This window comes from Podarcis erhardii (genome assembly GCF_964252035.2).
Source record: "Podarcis erhardii genome assembly, chromosome: 5".
In the NCBI taxonomy this organism is placed as follows: domain Eukaryota; kingdom Metazoa; phylum Chordata; class Lepidosauria; order Squamata; family Lacertidae; genus Podarcis; species Podarcis erhardii.
This window is the reverse complement of record NC_138509.1, coordinates 29,977,322-29,999,252: the sequence shown is the minus strand read 5'-3', so window position 1 is coordinate 29,999,252 and position 21,931 is coordinate 29,977,322. Positions and strand designations below refer to the sequence as shown.

The following is a 21,931-nucleotide window of genomic DNA, read 5'->3' as shown; positions in this document are numbered from 1 at the left end:
TATTAAAATGCCTGGGTAAATAAAAGTATTTTGAATATTCCATCATAACCATGGCCATGGCTTAAGTAAGCCAGTTGCTGGCATTCTTCCTCCCCACCCACTACCCCAATCTACCAGTGTGAGGGCTGCATCTGAACCAAACTTTATCCTTAATGTTTACAAAGGAAAACGGCTACCATATGTGTAGCCTTCATATCTCAGAACTAACCAGAGAGAGTTCTCCATAATTCACTATTGATTTGTGATACAGGTATTACAGCCAAGATGCCTGAATGAGTTTATAACTGCTTTTTCCTGCCTCCCAGCCACCTCCATCCTCTCTTCCATCAGTTCATTTGCTGGCCATGTCATGCTGTTTCTCTAGGCGCGGGTTGCTGCATGTCAGCGTAGTTTAGGTCAAATGAGAAGCTTTGGCTGCAGATGTGCAGGGCGGGTAATTTCTTTATCCACAAGGCATTAAGGAGTCTTATAATCCTGTGCCAATATAAATAGACTAATTTAGCTGCAGACCTCTTCCAACTGGTATACTTTGAATTATCAGGGCTGCCCTGTTTAATAAAGTGCCTCCAGGGACATTCTCCACCCCCCAGGGAACTTGGAATCACTTTCTGACTCTTTGATATACACGGGAAGATCCATGGTGTGGACCTTCCTAAAAATGTGAAGTACAAGGCAGGAGTGTTTGTTCCTGACCCTGAAATGGGACTGGGAATGGCTGTGTCTGAAAGCTGGGAAAAGATAAATAGATGGCTACAATGCTAGCAGATGGTTTTCACCAGTCCAAAATTTCTAATTTCTAATGGGGAAATTCATCAGTATGGAGGGCTGATCATTATGCTCTAAATCATTTATACCCCGCCCATCCGGCTGGGTTTCCCAAGTGGCCTTCCAAAGGTTGATGTATTCCAACTCCCACCCACCCTAGGTTAGCCAGTTGTGCTCTAAATATTGGTTTTCCAAAATGAGAAAGTTGTCACTGCATAAAATATTTGCTGCGTTCCTGGTTTATCTGGAGCTATAAAATATCATAGGTTCTAAACTACCAATGGTTTGGCAAATGGTAATCACATATGGTTTCCAACTGCCGATAATAAGACCAAGACCATTTGCAGCATGGGGCAACGTAGGTAAGGAGGGTAGTGACATACAACAGATATGTAAATGTTAATGCATGTATTTATGGAGAAATAGCCTATTAATAATCTAAATTTTAAAAATCACTTTTGGGTAAGATGGATTAGTCCATTCTAGTCTGCCAATTTTTAAGTTGAGAACAACATTCAGATAAGTGTAAAATCCAAATAGTTATTTTCTTCTAGTCCACACATTAGTCTGTGGACATCCCAATCAGTCAACAGAATCCACAAGCATCCCTTTTCTAGGTAACATGCCAACATGCCTTTCTCTATCTATATAGCAAGGAGAAAGAAGGGAAGAAAGATACCACTGGGTCTTTATCATCTGACTGGTCTATGGTCCAGGCTATAAATCTCCAAGAATAAACTATGGTTTGCAATCACCCATCACAGCAAGGAAGGGGAGGAGAGAGTGTGCCTACAAACAGCTCATTCCAAATCCTACATGAGAACAAGATATCTGCGCACAGTCAAAGAGCAATGAGCCACCCTTGTAGCCAGTATGAATCTTTAATAGCTAGTAGGTGTAGTTAGCAGTGCTGGACTGGCTATGATTTCCAGTCAGTCCTGAAGTAGATCAGGTGATAGCATTAGGTAATTTTTTTACAATCTCTCAGGGCTGTCAAAAGGATTAAAAGATATAAGCCCATTCATGTTTACAGCTCTAAGCATCTTGGAGCAAGGGAATGATACAAATGGGATAAATAATCTCTTCTGCCTGTTCCCTAGATCCCCAGCATTTCAATTTCTATCCCAACAAACTTAACCACCATGCTTTCTTATGGGCCTCTCTGGTAGCAGCTGTAGTGCTGCTGAGTGAATGTGTACATGGCCTTTAGATGACTAATCTATGTTTCTCTTAACAAACATCACTGTACTGCCAACAACAATCTGCTTTGCTAACCGTATGGAGCCATGGTTTTGTCACAAAATACCATGTTTAAGTGCAAATAATATCACTTTTTTTCCTTGTAGTTTGTAGGGAAATGAGAGGTCTTGGCTCATTTAGGTGATCCATTGCTGTCAATAACTAGCAGGCCAACATCTCGAGCTATTGTAAATATATTAATGCAAGACTTTCTTTGTATTCACTAGACTCATGAAAGAACATCTGGAAACAGATGTTCTGTGAAGCGGCATAAAAGGCAGCGGAAGAACAGTAATGGCTCACAGCGCAGTGGTAAGGCAAGGAGCAACAATAATGGAGTTTGTCAGTGATTAGTCATTGCTGATCACAAGGGACAAGCACAACAGGAAGTAGTCATAAACCGCTGTTTGCAAACTTAATGTTCAATAGAGGAAAGACCTGAAGCTGCTGATAAGTAGTATATCATCAGCAGTAAGAGTCTCAGGTCATGCAAATCAATCTGGGAGTGAGCAACTATTAGGCTGAGAACCCAGGCCAGAGACAACAACTCTATAGGACCAGCCTCCCTGGGGAGAGCATTTCACAAACATGGAGCCACCACAGAAATTGTACTTTGTCATGTTGCCACCCTCTGGGCCTCTCGTGAATGAGGCACATGAAGAAGAGCCTCAGATGATAACCACAGGGTCTGGGCCAGTTCATATGGGGAGAGGCAGTCCTTGAGGTATTGCAGTCCTGAGCCATTTGAGACTTCATAGGTCAAAACCCTCAGGGACGTGGGTGGCGCTGTGGTTTAAACCACTGCGCCGCTTGAACTTGCCAGTTGGAAGGTCGCGGTTAGAGGCCCTGCGACGGGGTGAGCTCCTGTTGTTCGGTCCCAGCTCCTGCCAACCTAGCAGTTCGAAAGCATGCAATGCAAGTAGATAAATAGGTACCGCTCCAGCGGGAAGGTAAATTACGTTTCTGTGTGCTTCTCTGGTTTCGCCAGAAGCGGCTTAGTCATGCTGGCCACGTGACCCGGAAAAACTGTCTGAGGAAGCGGATAAATGCCAGCTCCCTCGGCCTGTAAAGTGAGATGAGCACCGCAACCCCAGAATCGTACGTGTCTGAACTTAATTGTCAGGGGTATCTTTACCTTTTTTAGGTCAAAACCAGCACTTTGAATTGGGCCCAGAAACGTATTGGCAGCCAGCGCAGTCGAGCCAGGATCAGTGTAATATGCTCAAACCACATTCCCCCCGTGAGCAACCTGGCCACCGAATTCTGTACCACTTAAAGTTTCCAAACCGTTTTCACAGTCATCCCCATGTGTAATGCATCACAGTAATCTAACCTAGAGGTTACCAGAATATAGACAGAAGTTAGGCTATTCCTGTGCAGATAGTGGTGCAACTGGGCCACCAGCCAAAGCTGGTGGAAGGCACTTCACACCACCAAGGCCACCTGAGTCTCAAGCAACAGCCAAGGTTCCAGGAGTAACCCCAAGCTACATACCCAATCCTTCAGAGGAAATGTGACCCAATCAAAAGCAGGCAACCTCCCATCCATCTAGTCTAGGGAACCACCCATTAACACAGGCATCCCCAAACTCGGCCCTCCAGTTGTTTAGGGACTACAACTCCCATCATCCCTAGCTAACAGGACCAATGGTCAGGGATGATGGGAATTGTAGTCCCAAAACAGCTGGAGGGCTGAGTTTGGGGATGCCTGCATTAACAGTACCTCAGTCTTATCTGGATTGAACTTCAGTTTTTTTTTACCCCCACCCCCCACTCTGCAGGCATAAGCAGAACTCCTTTTGATGGTGACCATTTGTCTACTGCCATTCCCCCTCACCACTTAAATGCCCCTCCAAGTGATGCTACATCATGCTGTGCCATTGCTCATAAGGGCACTATGGGGAGAAAATGGCAGTTCTCACTGGTGGCCACCATTCCTCCACAAAAGCCACCTCTCCACAAACATAAGTTTCATTTTCTCGCTTTTCAGTCAAAGATGAGGATGCCAACCTTAGATTGTAAAAATATTGTTCTTCACAACTGGTTGGTCAGCTACAGAACCAGGGTTTATCCTGAATGGTAATGAGCAGAGCTGTGCGTAAGGTAGAGTTCAATGGCTTTTCATTCATTACAGGTTACCTGCCAGAACACAGAAAAAACTAAATGGATAAAAATAAATGGATGGTTGAGAACTCTAGTCAAAGTGGCACCATTGTTCCAAAGAAAGCCAAATTCTGGTTCATTATAGGCAAGATGATTCCAAACTCATTTTCTTCACTGTTCTGCATCAAAGGAAAAGTGCAATGTTTCACAGGAACCGAACTTGCATTTTTCCCCCCCTGGTGGTGTCTGGGTTTGATTTCATCCAGAACGTACCCCTCTGCAATCAGAGGTCACAGAGATGGTCATCTTCTCCAGCTGGAGCGGCACAATGATCTCACTTCCTGATCATTCTGGGTGGTGAGACTTTTTAACAGGCAAAATTGCAAAAATGAAAAAAAATATTTCTCCAGTGAGAAAATGCCGAAGAACATCAAAGTACTGACAATCTGTTCAGAAAATGTATCAAAGCACACTTCTAAACACCAGTACTGTATACAGGATATTTGTATGTGTTTTTGTGTGTATCAATTCATTTTCCATGATGGAAAGTAGAAGCCATGTTAAACAACATTTAAATATTAGATAACTTATAATAATAACTCCAGACTTTAATTTATAAGAAATAGGGAGGGGCCATTACTTCTTTATCCCAAAATCTCAGGTGCATAACCTAGATGGAGGTTATCTGCAATCTCCATCTTGGAATCATCTACAAGCTGACTTCATGACAACATCAGCCTAATTTCTGCACTTTGCCCCACTTCTCAACTCCCTCACTCCCTGCTTATTGTAGCATCTTGTTTGATGAAGACTTCTGGAGAGCTCAAAAGCTTGCCATGCTTTTGTGACATTTTAGTAGGTTCCCCAAAAAGGCATAGTCTAACTATAGATCCATGTGTATATGGATCAACACAGCTACTTTTGCTCTTTATGTGCATAGATGAATACAAAACTAGCCATTCAGGCAGAATCCTACAACCAGAGGAAGATGATTTTCCACCATGTGGACTTTTCATTTTGAGGATTACATCCCCTCCAACCGCTAGATAATACTGTTTGACTTCAATTGACTCTTTTTACCTAGGACACCATCCAAAATTGATCCCTGGCCTTGCTAAATTAAAGACTGCCAGGTTTCACTTTACTCCTGCTGTCTGCCAAACCCAGGGACCTGTGTGTTACAAGCCAGACTTTAATTTCTCAGAGTTGGGGAGCAGCTATTGCTTCTTTATCCCAGATTCCCAGGTGTGCAACCTGATATCTGTAGCACCTGGGAGGGACTTCAGACTGCAATCTCCATCTTGGAACTATCTGTAAACTGCCTTCATGACATCATCAGCCTAATTTTTGTACTCCCCCCCCCTCCTATCTTGCCTGATAAAGAGTGCTGGAGAACTCAAAAGCTTGTCACACTTCTGTGACATTTTGGTTGGTAAACAATATTGCAGTTAAAGGGTAATGATAGTTATACAGTATATACAAAAACTTACGCAATTAGACAAATCAAGTGCTCAGAATGAAGGAAAAGCACAAGATGGAAGCAATACAAGATGGACAGGTAGGAGTGGGCTGAGAATGACAACACCAAGATTAAAACAGAACTAAAGGTGAAACAGAAGAATGAAGCACCGATAAAAAAGGCAGTAGAAAGGAAAAGGAACTAGTAATAAATTTAAAAAGCACATGTAAAATCTGTGTACTGTTCTTCAGATTCTTTGGGGTAAAACATTTTGCTGAGAAAAAAAGAGTTGTAGAAAACAAATAAACTATCTCACAAGCACTATGGAGCCCCCTGTCATTTGGTACAACATAGCCACTTGTGGACTTGTGAACTACACTTTCATCATCCATGACAACCAACCAAACTGGCTGGGCCTGATGCAAGGCCACAGGCTCCCCATCCCTGTAGTATAACATATTCTACACTGGAAGAATTGGAGCAGGGACTAAGCAATGGGAGCTCACCCCGTCGTGGGGATTTGAACAGCTGACCTTCTTATTGGCAAGCCCTAGGCTCTGTGGTTTAACCCACAGCACAACCCACATTATACAAGTGTTATACAGTGGAACCTCAGGTTACATACGCTTTAGGTTACATGAGCTTCAGGTTACAGACTCCATTAACCCAGAAATATTACCTCGGGTTAAGAACTTTGCTTCAGGATGAGAACAGAAATTGTGCAGCGGCGGTGCAGCGGCAGCAGGAGGCCCCATTAGCTAAAGTGGTGCTTCAGGTTAAGAACAGTTTCAGGTTAAGAGCAGACCTCCAGAACAAATTAAGTTCTTAACCCGAGGTACCACTGTACTTGAAAATAATACAGTGGAAGGTGACATCTGCTTTGACATTGGCTTCCCAGGTCCCACTTTCAGGGATCCCACATGGCAATCCAATTTCACCCCGAGGTCTCCATGCAAAATACAAATCTTCCTCTGACACATAATACCCTAATCTGTCTAATTTACAGGCATTTTGCTAGCCCTATATATCAAACATAAGGCTGAATCAAAACATCAGACCTAACTTTCCACCCTCATTAGCAAGCTATGAAGGTGGGCTCTCACTTTCATTGATTCTTCGATGGGAGGAGGGACAAAGAACAGGGACCAAGTTTGCGATTGTGCCAGCAACAGAGGGAAAGAAAGAAGTGCAGTAGGAAATATGCCCCCACTTCTCAGTGGTTTGCAGTTTTCTTCTACAGAAGTGAATGCCAAACTTTTGCTCCTCTGGGAAAAGTACTGCATTTGGGGACACTGTTGCAGCGGGATCAGACTCCTGGCCCCTCCAAACCATAGGTCATAGGTCTTCTACTGAGAGGGAACCTGACTGGGAGCACAGTCTATCTCTCTGTGAACACAAAACGAGGAAAAAGAAGAGTATATTTCATTAAAGACAGACTGCCTAGGAACCCAAGAATGAAATGGGAATGGATAGCTAGCTCAGGAAATTGAAAACAACTTTTAGTAAAAACTTCCTATCCCTCAAAACACTTAGTCTTTTATCAAAGATCCTTCTTTTTCTGACAGCAAAGTGTAAGGTTTTGGCAGAGCACAGCTGCACTCCAGGATAATGCAAAAGACAGGCGTGGTGGCTACGAGGTTCACAGCTAATGGACCAGAGTCGTTTTCAATTACTCTCAGCATTGTTTGCAAAGAAAAGCCAGGGACAAGGAACGCTGCTAATGTCATCTGGGAGCCACATCGTTTCCAGCATTCCTGGACACAGTCTTAAAATCCATTCACTGTACCTTCAAAGATCATCCTGGGTGTTATAAGCCATGAGGGAGCGCTTGTTCATCTCTGTCTTCAGTTCTGATCCTGGGCTTGCTTCTGTGCACAATAACACCTGGACCCTCCCTGCAGTGCTAAAGTAAAAGAGAGGCCTAAGCATTTTAACATTGCACACTTTATTTACATTTTCAGTGGTGACATTATTTTTATGATTACAAAACCAGTGTGGTTATAGCCGGATGAAAATTGGTTTACAACGTTGTGCCTCCATCCTCCCACGCTGTCACTATCACATATGACAGCTCTGAATTTTCAGAGAAAGGCAGCCTAGAGAGCTGAACAAGCACATTATATGCAGCAAGGAGTGGGAAACCATATATTAGAGCAGGAAGGTACTGCAGGTGGGCAAAGCGTTGTTGGTAGAAGTCATATCAGGTTGGAAAGAAAGATGAAGCATCTAGTAGGCATGAAAGATCACACAAGATCAGAATTAAGGACATAGCAAAGGAAGCAAATGGAAGCGTGGGCAGTCAGGCGTGGTCATACTATATGGGATGTTAATAGCATGGCATATAAGGTTTCACAAGGTTTTGACAGGTATTTGAGTTTATGTAATCCACCCTGGGACCTTAGGGTAAAGGGTAGGTAATATCCTTGGAAAAAGATCTCTACAACCCAACATTTCTGAGGTCATTTCTGAGAATACAATAGCCGTCTACAGCACCTTTGGACAGATATACATCTTCCTTATTTTTGTCCACCCATAACCAGGTTCCGCACCAGCTCCATCCCTGCATTCTGATCTGGTAGATTCTAACCTTGCTCTTATTCAGTTAGCGGGATACTTCCAGACTCTGCTTCTGCTCTTCCTGCCCTGGCTCTGCCTTCCAGCCCTGTCTTGAGGGCTATTGTTTTTCAAAACAAAAGTCTGCAGTCCCAGATAAGTGAACATATCTAATAATTGCTCATAACATTCTGGTGATGCCCGTCTCCTTCCTCAGAACAGGTCTCAAGCCAAATCGTTCTGAAGTTGAAATTTAAGACACAAGCTGGCGTAATGGCTGGATTTCCAAAAGATAAAAACACAATTCTGACAACCCTTTGAATAAGCAGCATTGCCATTTGGGCCAGGACATGGGAATCTGCTATCTGTGGACAATGGTGAGTGGCACTGGGGTGAAGCTCTGCAATTAATCTCATGCTTGGATGCTACTCAGGGCAGTCTAAGAGGAATACTACTCTTCCATTTTTCAGTTCCATGCTAACAGGTGATTCTCTCCTGTGGCCATCTTCTTGAAGCAAAAGAGTTTGAATTACTTGGATTCCTCTTCTCTTGAGTTTGGAACTGAAGAAGGCAGTGATTGATACTGATGAGTGGACTGATGTGGCTGCATTTTTTGACCCAAGGACCAAACCTTCACACAACAGACTGGTCATTGTTTCATATTAGAAACATGCTAACATGCTAACAATCAAAAAGATACCAACAAATCTATAGCATATATATCACATTCAAAATGCAAGTTTACATTTCACTTTCAAATGTCAGATTGAAGAAATCACTGGCAACAAAACTAGAAAATTCAGTGAGTTTCGAACATTTGTGGACACTTGTTTCAGCTACAGTTTCAGCCAAAGTATTAAACCCTATCCCTTCTTCATCCCTCTAGGCTCTGGCCACATAGCCTCCCTGTAAGTGGATGGGTCAGTTGCTTCTAGAAATGTCAGGCTGGAGATGGGCCTTCCAGTAAGCCTTCCAGTAAGAGATTTCTTGCCGTCTGCATGGAGACGTCCACTGAAGTCTTTCCAGATTACAGCTGCTAGCAGGGGATAAGTTAGCAGCTGCTTCTGCTGCTTAGATGTCTCATATTGAGCACACAGCTCTTATTGTATCAGCCTTCTCTGCATCTTTGTGTCGGCAATGTGATGTAAATCTTTCAGTGGCAGGGGTTAACCTATTTTATCAGAGTCAACTAGAAAGAAAGAAAAAGGAGACCCACTATATGCGAGATGTCCTCCAATTTTTAATTTTTTACAGTTGCTGTGATGAATTAGCATTTCAGAGAAAGATCAAGGCAATATGTGGATCCTTTTATTTGACTCTAGGGTAGTTCCTGCCCTAGTGTGTTATTTTGGAACTTATACTACTATTTACTACCATTACTAGTTATAAGTACCACCACATTTATAGCCTGCCTTTCCTCCAAGCAACTCAAGATAGGGAACATATTTAATGTTCTCCTCACAACAACCTTGTAAAGTAGGCTAGCCTTCAAAACAATCACTTACCAAAACTCAATTGGGATTACTCAGTTGCCAGTCACTGAGATATATGCTAGTGGCATTTTGCATGTACACCAAACTGTTTCCAAAATCACTCACCAATTAAACATGATCAAGATCTGAATATTGGTAAAGCAGACTAATCATGAATAGTACATAAAAAAAAGAAGCAGAAAGAAGGAAGGAAGGAAGGAAGGAAGGAAGGAAGGAAGGAAGGAAGGAAGGATACAATGAGGAGAAAAAAATTAAGAACTAACAAGAAGCATGGAAAAGTGGAAGAATGAAAAAGTCAACCAAGCTTGATCAGAAGTGCAAGGGGTTACCAGCAGTGCAAACTGTCCAACCAGAAAATGAAAGAATGAGTTAATGAATGTTGAAGTGCTTTAAAAAAGGAGTTTTAAAACATTCAGCAGTTTTTTGTGTTTGCTGATAATTACAGCGTGACCAAAGAAAATGGGCAAAATTAGAAGGGGGAAAAGTTAGCATACCTTTAAAAAGAAGTTGGAAAAATGAAGGCACTAAGAAGGCAAATGCACGGAGGAATACAAGAATGGCTCTACTTCAAGTTAAGGGGTCTAATCCAACTCTAGTCATGCACAAGGAACTTTGTACTACAACTAGTGGCCCTGAACTGGGATGTGCCTTTCCATCTGCACCATAATACATATCCAGCAAAAGCAGCATGAGATGCATCCCACAAAATGCGCAGCCAGTAAAAGCAAAGGTGCATCTCTGAATCTGCATTACTTGTGCACACAGAATCTTGCATCTGTATATGCTGGATTTAAAAAAAACTGGTTTTCATATAATTTTGTTTTTCAGGCTCCCCTAGAATTGCTGGGAGAATTTCAGTGTCCATTCACCCTAAAGAATAGTAGGGAAAACACCTCTCCCACCCCCCACAGCCTCATGAAGAAATTCATGTGCAACTGTGGGTCCAGTTATTACAAGTAATGGACTTGGCCACAGCTCCTTCAAGTCTTCCTCTCTCACCTCATTGCTTCCTTCAACCACCAGTATGAACTAATAGTACAGTTTAATTCTGTGTCAACTGAGTGAAAATTCTACATGAGAATATTTGGGAACACTCTCTTCCTTCACTCCACCCTCCATTTTGCCACTCATAAATAAGTAGTAAAATTGTAATGTAGCCAAATCTGATTCACTTCATGGTGTTATGATGCTAGCACATTCACAATGTGATCCTAAATTGTTTGGGATCATGCAGTGAAGATACACCACAACACTCTGTAACAGGATAAGGGTTTGGATTGTAGAAAATGAATATGTATTTATACGTCTGTTCTCATTTTTTGTTACACTGATCCCTCCCATCAGCTACCTCATTTTCATCCTTCTTGAATGTGTTCCAATCCAGGTCAACCTTTGTTTCACCCCTGCCCAATATGCTAAAGGAGATCAGGCCACACTGCATTGATTTCACGAGCAAATGCCTATAGGTGTACAACTTGTCCTACATTTGCCAGGAGGACAGTGTGATCTTTGATTGCTGACTAAGCTATTGCTTCTTAAAATTGATCTTCTACAACATATAAGAGAGAAACCCTGACATAATGTAAAAAATATTTTAACCGTTTCCCAGGACAAGGGAAATGTGTGGTTCTCCCCACTCCAACTACAATGACTGCTAACCGCCTAAAACGGGGGGCGCCCTTTGCGTGGACGCGCAATGCCTGAGCCAAGGTCTACCCACATTTGAAATTTAATAAAGTTGTGGCCAATTTAATCCCATAGCACGTTGTCTTGAGTCGTTATTCCACATGACGGGGGGGACCGCGCGGGATCTGGGGACTCCGCCTGTCCACGCAATAGAAACTCTCATATAAAAATCCATCACTAGTTTGGATGTGGGAAACCCAGGATGTGAACTTCTCTACAGAGCCTCAGCTTAAATGAATTTACAGGGCTACTGTGAGATTAAGTCAAAACAACCTCTGTTAATGAATGAAAGATGGAGTTCAAATATGGCATATATGGAAAAATGGCACCCATTGCTGTGATAAGTTAGTGACACAGTCAAACAATTTTTTACCATACTTCCACTTGGTCCATTATAATAATGTGATTTAAATGTGCCAAGGGATTGGGAACCTCTTTCTATGCTAAGGATTGCCTGCACACATAGATTCCTTCCTTCCTTCCTTCCTTTTGCTTTTATCTAAGCATAATTGTGAGTCTGTATGTTAGCACAAGTGTCTTGAAATATTTGGAGTGCATGGGCTGGAGTGGAATGAAATATCATGCCTTTCAGCAGGGCCATATGGAGAGAAAATAGCAAAGGATCTGATAGCAGGTCCCTTTCAAGATGTACAGGAATAGCAGCACGCATCTCCATGGGATCATATGGATGAAATTCCTTGGGCCTTGAAACCTGTTGAGAGTCTTCAAATTCTTCTCCATACAGGAAGGATCTTTTTGATATTAAAAAAAATTACTGGATCTCTATATTGTTGGATACTTTTTGGTGTGCTTTTTCCTGAGTAAATCCTCTGGTAAATCTGTAATGTGCAACCCATGCACTTTTGGTTACAGAACATTTTTAGTTTTCCAAGGGTTGGTAGAAAGGGGGGTGCAATATGCAGCAGCCAATTAGCATAAAGCAGGGAGGGCACTGAGGCTCAGTGGTTAACTTCCCAAGAGTCTCTTCTCCGCCTTATGCTTTTGTGATTGTGCTTTGGATTAAACCTTCCCCCACAATTCTGAAATATCCCTGGCCCTGAATAGATGCCCCCCAAAAAGTTCTCAGTCACTACTACCACAAGGCCTTTGGGTGCCACTCAGAATGTAAACTTTTAAAATCATGTAGATAATAAATGGAACCATGATTTTGGAGAAATGTTGGAGCCAGATAGTGTGGGAACCTATATATCAATATACCTTTTAAAAAATGTAATGTACTTGCACAATCAGTACCACCCAAACTAATAGTTAATGTACATTTTACGGTGGGACTATGCATTTCCTAAGACTACTGCCAAGAAATAAATGCATTTGGGGTTTTTTAGATTATAAATTACCGAATTCCTGTGAAACCCAAAAGAGAATTGCTAGTTATGATATCAGTTAAGGCTCAATTAAGATTAATGACAGTTTCATTACTCTATAGATATAATCTGGCTAAAGTTAAATACTTTCGAGTCTTACAAATTTTGTTGACAAGGAGAAGTCTGCATGCTCATCCACAATACAGTGTAAGTCAATTAATGCAGACATCAGTGTAGTAGTAACCTATTTTCTCAGCACGTAAAGGAGGAGTCTAGGCTATTGCAAAATCATTGTTTAAAAATGCTGGATCTGACTAGAGGACCAACCTCTACAGAAAAGCTACCTGGGGAGTGTTAATGGTATCCTGGCCTTCAGCTTTACCAATACTACTGCCTTATTAGTTTTAGCTAAATATACAAATTTAAGGTTTGGTTGTTTTAAGCCCTATAAACAATTTTGGACTAAGATTACCTACCATCTTGCCTCTTCTGCTGATGTTTAAAACCTTTCAAGGAAACCCTGCTGGTCGTTCCATGACCAGCAGATAATAATGGGGAAGCAGGCTTTCTCAGTGACAGTACTGACTCTCTGGAGGGACCATCCTCCCTTAAGAAGACACTAATGACCTTTAGATTCCTGTCAAAAACTTGACTCAAGCCTGACTCTTTAATGTTTAATTTTGTACATTGCTGAGTTTTATTCTGTAGTACACTGATATGTTTTGTTTTTATCTTATTTTTATCTAGTTTCATTATGGAACGTTGTTGAATTTCAGTTGCATTTTATGTAAACCACCTAAATATTTTTTATTATATTAAGCAGTACGCTTTTTATAAAAAAAAAACAAATAAGTAGGTAAATAATATGCTGCTATGAAAAAGAGAAGCACTTGAGTTGTGACTGAGCCATTTTTCTGCTAGTGGCTCCTGCATTGCAGGAGGAATATTTTAAAAGACCCAACTACTAGGGCAGGATAGATCCCAACCACAGAATCAACCCTCCACTGGGAGGCGTGGTGCCAGTGCTGTGGGGCAAACCCACATGTTTAGCCTCACCCCCACCATAAGGATAGTTTAAACCTTACTCCACAACTACTCAGGGCCAAGAACCTCAGGCCCAGGGCCCAGGCCTTTCTGTTTGGAACTCAACACTCTCCCCAGAACCACTTCTCTCCCCACAGACCACATCCTGCCCTCCTTTAATGCTTTTACAGTGGTACCTTGGGTTACAGACGCTTCAGGCTACATACGCTTCAGGTTACAGACTCCCCTAACCCAGAAATAGTACCTCGGGTTAAGAACTTTGCTTTAGGATAAGAACAGAAATCGTGCGGCGACAGCAGGAGGCCCCATTAGCTTAAAGTGGTACTTCAGGTTAAGAACAGTTTCAGGTTAAGAACTGACCTCCGGAACGAATTAAGTACTTAACCCGAGGTACCACTGTACATGCATTTTACATACATAATTTTATTTGCTGTTACTGAACTGCTGAGGCTGGGAGTCCATAAGTCACAACAAGGTATATTGTTTTATTCCTAGCCTTGAACCAGGACAGCATACATATATGAAGTGTCCAAATGAATCCTAGGTGTTTGACAATTATTCTTGCAGAATGTGTCAACATTGCTGGTGTTTCAGTTTTTAAAAATTAATTTATTGTTGTTAGAACTGTTATTAAATAAATGGCTGTATTTTGGGTGAATGTATCAATATTGCTGTTTGTTTTTAAAAGAATATCTTATTGCCGTTGTGATTGTTATTAAAGAAATGGCTGACTAAAAGAGATGTGCCCAGGGTGAATCACAGAAATTTTACATTTTCACTTTTTGATCTTGCGTAGGTAAAACATGAGAGAGCCAAAACCTGAACCTGCTGGAGTAGGAATCCAAAAGTAACCATCAAGTACAGATCCTTACCAGACTCTTGCAGATGGATTTATGCTCTTTGATATATTTACGGAGCTGGTCAATGAACAAAGGCAACCTTTTTTAAGCAAGCCCAGACTTTGCAGAGCTGATTTTGGGATTGCTTGGGAACAAAACTCCTGTCTGGCCTATAGAATCTATCTTGCACAGGCAGATGGAATGCCTACAGCTTCTTTTAGCTGTTATTAATGTTCAAGGAAACGTGGTTGGAAGAGTTCCATTATCTGAACCAAAAGAAAGACTTGGAAAACCTCATGAGAAGCAGCAGACAAGCCTTGGGTCTATAGCTTCCTCATCACAGCTGTGGTTCAGAACACGTTTGAGATTCTCAAACTTTTCAGCCCCTGCCTGCCAAACATAAAGACCTCAAATCATTCCCAGTTGCATGCATAAAAATAAATAGTGCTTTTCATTCAGGCAGTGCCAATGCAATATGAGTTACTGAATGAGAGCCATCATGCGCAAATACTGCATTCAATCTGGTTGTTGAATGTTGCTCATGCTACATTGTCTGTGAAACTCACACTGTAACATTCACCGTCACACTGCTTTATGGCTAGTTGTTTTGTGGAGTGCCGTGGTTTACAGAATTACAATTAACTGCACATGGCTAAAGCTAAAAGTGTTTTAGAAAACTGTTTTGTGGAAGCCCAGTAGAGATGTCGAGAAACACAATCTCAGCATTTCTACTTCTTCACCTGTAATTTTGAGCAAATTGAGTTTCTAGGCCTATGAGGTTGACAGCCTCTTGGGAATGACATTCCAGACGTTGATGCGAAATGTTCCCTCATGGTTAACATTATAGCTCAACATCCTATATCAAACATTTTCAATGCCGTTTTACATGTGTTTCCACATATTTCAGGATAAGTGAGCTTGTGTGTTTTTTTGTTTAATAACATATGCTGGAGCAAAATTAGCTGTGGGAAGAAATGTTTAGTAAAACCTCGGTTTGGATCCATGCCACCGGTGTGTGCCGTGAAACCAGGCCTTAAGCAATACAGTAGGAAACGTCTGTAGGTTTGGAGAGCAGAGAGTCAGAGATGTCTCTCTATACTTTATGAACATCTTAGAAACAAACTTCCTGGCTGATGGAACTGTCTTCCTCCATTTAGGAGGCACGCAATCCCATCTCCTATCTGTTTCCAGTGGAACAGAATACAGTAGATAATAATCCCTTTTGGTTTAAAGACATTTGTGTAACCTAGAAAGAAAGTAGCTTATAGTCCCAGTTGGGGAACACAATGTAAAAGAGGGGAACCCTAAAGCGTCTTAAAAGCCCCTTTGAGCTAACTGGGTGGTGCCTAAACTGTGAAGGGTCATTGTGCTGGCAAGACTAGAAAAGAAGTAAAAAGGAAACAGGAACTGTGTGGGTGAGTACATTATGGGCTCGTCCACACTTCTCCTTATCCTGTGCCCAGAAACAGTTTCCCAATTGTCCCTTGCTTTCCCCAGGAAAACCCTCTCTTTAACAGAATTAGAACAAACAACAATTCATGGAAAGCCTGGGACTGATATTTCCTCCATTTCAGTGGTAAAGATCAGATTTTCCTGGGGGGAAGCAGCAAGACAAATGGAAATCTGGATGAGCCCTATATGGAGCAGTGCATGGAACCAGTTCTTCCAGCCATTGGAGAGGCCTAGAAAACTAAAGACTGAGACAAGGTCTTTCAAAAAGCATGTGCTTGTCTACCATCCTGCCAAAAACTAAGCATGGTGTGGGGAATGTATATTAGCATCTGAGAAAGGTCACTGAAATTAAAGAGAAGTCATGTAAATGGCTGTAACATTTTTTTATTTTGTGTGTGGTGTTTGCGGTCATTAGCCTGTTTGCTTGCTTGCTTGCTTGCTTGCTTGCTTGCTTGCTTGCTTGCTTGCTTGCTTGCCTTAACAGGTTCACTCACCACCAACAGGGAAGTCCAGAGCCCTCAGGGCAGCTAACAAGATATCAAAACATTCTTAGCCTAAGTAAAACGTGAGAGTAATCTATTCCAGACAACAGAGGTTCTTGAGAAAAATACATTTTCTTGCTTCTAGAGCAGGGTGGTCCAACATCTGGTCCAAAGGTTGCATGTGGCCCTCAAGATCATTTTTGCCGGCCCTTGGCAACAGTTGACACACCCACCCCAGCCCTCATGCTGCCTTCCCAAAGCTGGGTAAGCAAGATGCTGAGCTTTGGGAAGTAGGCACAAAGCTGTGACAAGGTCCTAGAGTCCTCCTGCCTCTTTCCAAAAGCCTAGTTAGTGCTTGCCCAGCTTTGGAAAGTAGATGGGAACACTTTAAGACCCTGCCTCAGCTTTGGGAAGGAGACGCAAGGAGACGCTACCTTAGAGAGAGGACTCTGCATTTTGTTTTCTTTTTCTGTTTTTTTTAAGATTTAGATTAGTTTCTTGTATTGTATTATGAAAAAGGCTTTCCAATGCTAGAATGCCTTTGTTATCAATGTGTGTGTGTGTGTGTGTGTGTGTGAGAGAGAGAGAGAGAGAGAGAGAGAGAGAGAGAGAGAGTGAGTTGTCATTGTTAATAAAGTAAATATCAGTGACTGTACTTTTCTGCATTTCAGTCCCTTCTGACCTCTGTATACAGTCCTCCCCAACCCAACCCATGACCATGTACATACGGAATTCAAAATAACATTTCATGCATCTGTTGAAGTGCACTGTAGCTCATAAAAACTTATGCCATACTAAATGTGTTAGTATTTAAAGTGCCCCCAAACTCTTTGTTGTTTTTGCTGCAAGAGATTAACATGGCTACCCCTCTGGATACTTTTTTTGTCTTTCTTTTTAAACCAAATCAGTTTTAACATAAGGTTAAAAACTTTTCCCTGCCTACCCAATTGCTCCAATCTTTTCCCAAACCAAAACCTTGTGCTACCGTAAATAGCAGCTGTCTGCAAGGTTGCACAGTAGCTATCTTCTGCACCTGACACCTGAATATACACAGAAGCTAATGTGCACAAGTGTGTGGGCTGACCAGGCGCAAAGGCCAGCCACAGTTTTGTGAAACAAATGTGCAATGGAAAAGACTCTTCTAAAGATTCTAAACTCCTGAGGATACTCTCTGATTTATTATCTCTAGAAAGTTCATAGATGAGAGAAAAGGTTGTGATGGAGAACTCCATACCTCTTTGTACAAATCCTTCCTCTATATTCCTCAGACACACAGCATACTCTCCCTATACAGTGGTACCCCGCAAGACGAATGCCTCGCAAGACGAAAAACCCGCTAGACGAAAGGGTTTTCCGTTTTTCGAGGCGCTTCGCAAGACGAATTTCTCTATGGGCTTGCTTCGCAAGACGAAGACGTCTTGCGAGTCTTGCGATTTTTTTCGCTCCCCCCCCTTTTTCTAAGTCGCTAAGCCGCTAATAGCCGCTTAGCCGCTTTGCCGCTAATAGCCGCTAAGCCGCTAATAGCGCTAATCCGCTAATAGGGTTGCTTCGCAAGACGAAAAAACTGCAAGACGAAGAGACTCGCGGAACAGATTCTTTTCGTCTTGCGAGGCACCACTGTAGTGCTATGAGTTTGAAGGGGAGGAAGTAGGCTATATGTGAGACCCTTCTAACCCCTAGATCCAGCAAGTGTTAAAATATAAGCCTGGCTAGGTTCCTGTGTTGAAGTGATTGCTTGGGTGATTTACTTTTGTAGGGTGCTGGTGGTAGCACACCAAGCTCAGAACAGAAGTTCCTGACAAATGTTCCCTGATGAGGGGGAGCCCAATCAATGTAACACTAAATGCCAATGTCTTCTGTTTGTGTATCCTGATGTATTATTATTATTATTATTATTATTATTATTATTATTATTATTATCATCATCATCATCGTAACTTATTAAATGTGCAAACTGGAAGGCTTGCTCTACAGACCAAAGTTTAGATCAGTGGGTTAATCACAGTGTTATGCTTCTCTCCACTATCATCACCCACCAAGCCAGGGTCATGAGTTTGAAGCCTTTTTTCTGTCATCTTCATGGGCCTTTATCTGCAAAGTTTTTTTAAAAAAGATTCCCTCTGCCACACTAAGCTGCAACTTTTGAGAAGAACATAAGACAAGTTTGGCTAGACCAGTAAATTGCCTCAAAGCCACCTATTCTAGCTTATTATGACATCCTAACAGGAGAGTTTGCAGCCATAACTACTAGGTGACTGGCTGAATGTGGTATATTCCTGGTGTACATGTGCCTGCATGAGCACACACTCACACATGCATGTGTGACTGTTCTTCATGCAGGAGTCACCCCAACAGCCTCCAGATTTCCAGAGCTGACAGTAATTAACTAGCAAATGTGCCCCCACCCCACTCCAGCAGCATATGTTTTCACTTCAGAAATATTTCTTGACATCTGTATCCAATTGAAGAAGTGAGCAATACAGAACTGAATAAAGGGAAGTGGACATGGGGCATATATCCCTGACTTTCCTCTGCCTGTCCACTCTCAGTCTACTCAATGACCCCTTGCACAAAAAGGGTGGGGGAAGACACACTGAAAAGTCAGGGCTTCGTTTCAGTCATTCCAAGCTGCATGCCAGGAGAAAAGTGCCAGTTGTTGGCATTTGTCTGACTCAAAAGACAATGGAGTGTGTCTCCAGGGACAAAGTCAAGCTGCTGTGTTATCAGCACCAAAGTTCCCCCCTCAGGACACAAGCCAAGGCAGTGTGTATGGAGGTCCCAGGTTCCCCAGTCAAAAATACTTTCCTCTCGGCCTCTCTGAGGTGCTCCAAAGGAAAGCAGACAAATACATTTGGCACCAGCTTGGCTGCAGCAGCTGCTGAAAGTACAAGGCACCATCTAACCATCGAAGGGACTCCACTCTGGATTTGTGTAGGGCTTACTCTTTAGCCTTTTCTTCTCCGGAAGGTACCATGCAAGACAGCAGAGGTTTAGGGTCAGTGTTTTACTTGTCCTAGATGGGCTACTTTCTCAGGCTGATGATGAGCCTTATCTGCCCCTCACTTCCCACTACATCACATGAAACAAACTAATTAAAGACTTCTTTGAGCCCCCTGGGGTCATCGACAGAGGTCTTACCACTGCACCATTGTATGATTTGCTGCTTTGGCTTTGCCATCAGTTGACCTCTGCTGGGGGTGAGACATTTTCCTGCATATGTGCTTTGAGTGTGATTGGATAGTTCAGTCATTCGTGTTGCAGCAGAATCACCTGCCCTCTAAGGAAGCATGCCAGTCCAATGACTCAAGCAGAAGCTCAAGGGGCCAGGCTCCCCTGAGATTGGGTGGCTCTAATTTTTAGACACTCTAAAAGTAATTCTTTTTAGTTATGAGCAAGGAGTGCCACAAGTAGAGATGGTGGAGAAATTTGACTCAGTTCACATTTTAAAATGAGCCTATCTAATTCACACAATGAAAAAACTGAAACACAGCCACGCTTTGAAATCTGCACTTCTCCAAATTTTGCAATGTAATTCTACAGGCAAGTAAATGTGTACCCAAAAGTATATACTAGGGGAAAGTGTGTAAATAAATGAAAACATTAGCAAAAATAATTGTGTATCTTATTATGGTATATAATAATATTTGTATTTGGGAAAATGGTTTGGAAACATGCATGTCTTATCCAAAATTCCACAGAAAACTGTATATTAGAAATAATTTGCACTAAAATGCTGATTAATTTTCATGAGGACTTAAAAAAAAATCACAAACTGATGTGGAAATGTGGAGAACTGACTTTAAGACTGGGAAACTGAGAAACTGAGAGAAATCAAGATTCCCCCCCCCCCGCCCCACCCTTGCTAGCCACATGCTATTCCTTGTGCCTCATAATTGCAGGGTAAATCTGGCACAGATTTATTTAAGGAAACTATAATACTTTGACTACTTTTTATAATTTTAGACTATACTTACATTACATTTGCTTTTCTTTATGGCAGCAACTTTCTCTACAGATAAGTGATTCTAAGATCTCCTTTTAGCTAAGAGCAAGTTCACACATTCATATTCATCATTCAGTGAGTGCCACCACATATCACACACTACAGGCAAAGCTTTCTTAGCAGTGAAGGCTACCTTAAACATGGAGCTTTCTAATGGAGGTAGCTTCTACATTCAGCTGAAACCATCAAAGGAAGAGTCATGGACGCTGTAGTCCTCTAGACACTTTCCCTGAAGTAAGCCCCACAGATCTCAATAGGCTTACAAATTCTGAGCAAATGTGCATAGGAATGAGCTTTAGACATCCATAAGACTGAGTTGTAAGTGGTGAGATTTCAAAAGATACGCATGCATTTGTGAATTAGTCCAAATCATGGATACCTAGCGAGAAAATGCAGAGAACAACTAAGAATTTAGTTGAGGAAAGACTGAGAATATTAAGCATGAGAAACATGCACAATGAAGTAATGGAAAGTGCTAAAAATGAAAAATCACACTCTAGCAAGGTTCCTCCTACCTTGCTTAGGTTTCACAGAGTATCGAGTGCCAGAAACGACTTCATGCAGAACATGAAAGTATACAGGTGTTGTCAGAAAAGTAAAGGTCAAACTAAACAAGACATTTAAGTACACAACACGCAAAAATACTTAAAATGACCTCATCTCCTTGTTTACAGAAATTAGTAATACGGTCCTCCAATCCAGCTCAGGGCTGCAAAATTTCAGGAAACCTAACTTTTACATTAGGTCAGAGCTCCCATACTGTTTAGGCTGTCGCTGCAAACAGAACTGTGTGCATGTGCAGAATTGCATCAACATTCTGAGCCAGAAAATGATTCCAAATGGAAGTCAATTTGTAACACTGCTGAGCATGACAAGCTGAACAAATTTCCATACTGAATTGAGGAATTACAAACTTCAGCAACTTCATTCGGCACAATCAGTATTAGTGATTTAAGGATTACTTGCTGGTGTCTCTTATATTAATAAAGATGTTGTATTTTAAGGCAACTTGCCTTAAAAGGGGGGGGGTGTAAAACAAGTTATAAGAAGAGCCATAGCTCAGCAGTATAGCATCTGCCTTGCAAGCGGAAGTCCCAGGTTCCTGGGTTCAATCCATGGCATCTCCCTCCAGTATAAAATCCCGGAAAGCGACTGCCCGTCAGTGTATACAATACTGAGCTGGATAGACCAGAAGGTCTGACTTAGTGGAAGGCAGCTCCCTGTGTTCTTGTTGAAAAAATTTATGCTTTATTAGGAAGTCTAATCGCTTGTGAGGTCAGCTTTAGCGCCAAAACACCACACAGATACAGGAACACCATTTTGAATTTTTGTGGAGTTCCCTTTTTTGCAGCAGGCTGGGGCTGGCTGAAAAAATTGAGAAACAACAGGCACCCACTGCCTGCACTTCCTGGGAAAAAATTGAATTAGTTTTCGTTCCCACTGAACGCATAAGTCTCAGCCCCTAGTGTCTGGTTTGTATATATTTTTT

General features: G+C 41.9%; 1 long non-coding RNA gene across 1 annotated transcript in view; it reads right to left on the bottom strand.

The window, feature by feature from the left end:
- The window catches only part of LOC309341977, a 45,491-nt gene that overhangs the window by 22,430 nt on the left and 1,130 nt on the right, over positions 1-21,931 (bottom strand). Inside the window, exon 3 of the long non-coding RNA XR_014156618.1 lies at positions 7,352-7,468. This is a non-coding gene — a long non-coding RNA (uncharacterized lncRNA). The remainder of the gene's footprint in view (positions 1-7,351; positions 7,469-21,931) is intronic.